Genomic DNA, 2298 nt, shown 5'->3' on the forward strand with positions numbered 1-2298 from the left:
TTCCCCTAATGTGAACCTTATTTTTCAGGTCTGTGCAAAGAATGGCACCAGTGACATTCTCACACAGGGGATTCAGGCTGAACTGCATCAGTAATTCTCTTTGCTTAATACTGTTATCAAGGATACAAATCCACAGTATTATTATTAGCATATGAAGATTTTCATCATTAATGCCAATATGCTGTATATTCACATTATGTGCAGTGGGTAATGGGGATGACATGAAAGAGTGAGATGTGACCTTTCTCACTCTATGAAAGCTACACGGTGACTATAAAGTCTGGAGACAAAAAGAATTTTATTCTAGATATTATAATCTAATATCAATAAGGTATTTATTAGCCTATGTTTCCTGACTTGATGGGCCCCTGTATAATCATGTGAAAAGTCAAAATAAAAGGTTAAAAAAGGGTCAGTAAAATATGAACCCTAAAATAGATAATTTAAATGTATATTCAACATACATGATAAGTACGAATTTGTTGCAAAAACCACATATAGTAGCAATCTGATTTACTTAAAGAAGCTTCCCTAGAGGATCAAGATTTTTTTAAGCTGGATTTCTTTGAGATGCATATCCAAAAATATAACCTTCCTGGACAGCATAAAGGAGAAGCTAAACGGTAGCTGACCCTCTGAATAGAAAGCAAGAGCAGATTAGTTTAAATGGTCCCGTGAAAGTATGAGGCACGTGGTCCTGGCTTACAGGTAACTCGTACTCACGTGGCCGCACCGGCCCCAGGAAGGCTTGTGGGACCGCCCTTCTCACTGCGTTGGCTCCTCTTCCACTTTGTTCCCGAATCACCCTTAAATGTTTCAGTGCCTCCTAACTTGGCAGCAATGACCAAAAACGACTTATTTCTATATATTGAAAAATCTATCCAGTGTAGGTCAAAAGGCTGCCTTAAAATTCCCATCAAATCCTATTGAGAGCATTAGTAAAATGTTCTCTCTTCCTGAGAATCATTGTCCACATTTTTCAGATGCCTGATAAAACAGACATGAAAGAAAGTAAAATGCTGCACCTGTAGTAGCCAAGTGGGTTAAGAGTTGGCGAGGAAAGCCCCTCTGAGATGCACGTCTCCCTTAAGACCCTTCCTGACGGCTTTAATCCACTCCTGGCAGAAGAGTGTTATCAACAATCAGGCTGGACTGCAAATCAGGTGACCAGGGTCTAGACTGCTGTGCAATTTGTGGAGACTCTTCTATTCTTTGCATCTCACTTGTTTTCTTAGTCAAATGAAGAATATGGATTAGATGGTCCCTTACAATAATAAATCATGACCATTAAAACAGTACCTCCAGACATCTGCTTTCATAAGGCAACTTATTTCATTGAATCAATTGAAGTGCAAGTACAGTAATACAGGGGTGGTAGCAAAACAGGGCATATGAAGCAAATTTGGTCTCAGTCCCAGAAAGACAGTGCTGACAGAGAGAGATGCAAAGCTATAGAGATAACACCTGAATATTTTTTTTATTAAAAAAAATCAGAATAGATAGAAAAAATGTTCAGGTATTGTTTGTAAGCAAAATGTGAAATATATGCCATGGGTAGCTGATGAAGGAAAAGTCAGAGACACTGCATATTTAGACAGAGAAATGGCCTGTTTTCTACTATTTTCCTATGTTGAATTTCATAGAGGAAACAGGATTTCACAAGCAACTTGCATTAACAAAAAAAGAGAGAGAGAGGGAGAGAGAGAGAGAGAGAGAGCAGGACAGCTCAGCCCAGTAAGGCAATACAATGTTGGAGCAGCTCTGAAGTGGGAGTGGTGTGATCTGACGATGAGGCAGACAACTCACTGGGAGAAACAAAAGACCCTGTCTACCTTTGGTTGTTTTTCACAAGGCAAGTTTTAAAGTTGAATTTCTAAGCATCCTTGGAAAAGCACAATAAATGGCAAGAGAAAAAAAGTAATGCCTTCTTGGGAGGAACTAACAATCTTTTTATAACACTCTGGTAAAAAGCAGAAACTTCCCTCCCTACCAGAGTCTCTGCAATTGTGTGGGCAGTTGAAAAGATTTCACATGGGCGAGTCAGTGCAACAGAAGGGCAGCAGGCAACAAAGTCCAGAGATTGCAGAACATAGCTGTCTCTGAAACAACACCTTACATTATTCCAAAGGCAGATCCCTTTCAAGTTGCCAACATCACAAATTATTTATAGGAGATTGATTCATATACTTAACCCAATGTGCGAGAAAATATTTCTAATTATATCCAAACATCTTTAATATGAAGGGAATTATGCTTGGAGACCTTCATTGCCAAAAACATGTTTTGCCAAACGTTTTT

Source organism: Manis javanica, chromosome 4 (genome assembly GCF_040802235.1).
Source record: "Manis javanica isolate MJ-LG chromosome 4, MJ_LKY, whole genome shotgun sequence".
Classification (NCBI taxonomy): Eukaryota; Metazoa; Chordata; class Mammalia; order Pholidota; family Manidae; genus Manis; species Manis javanica.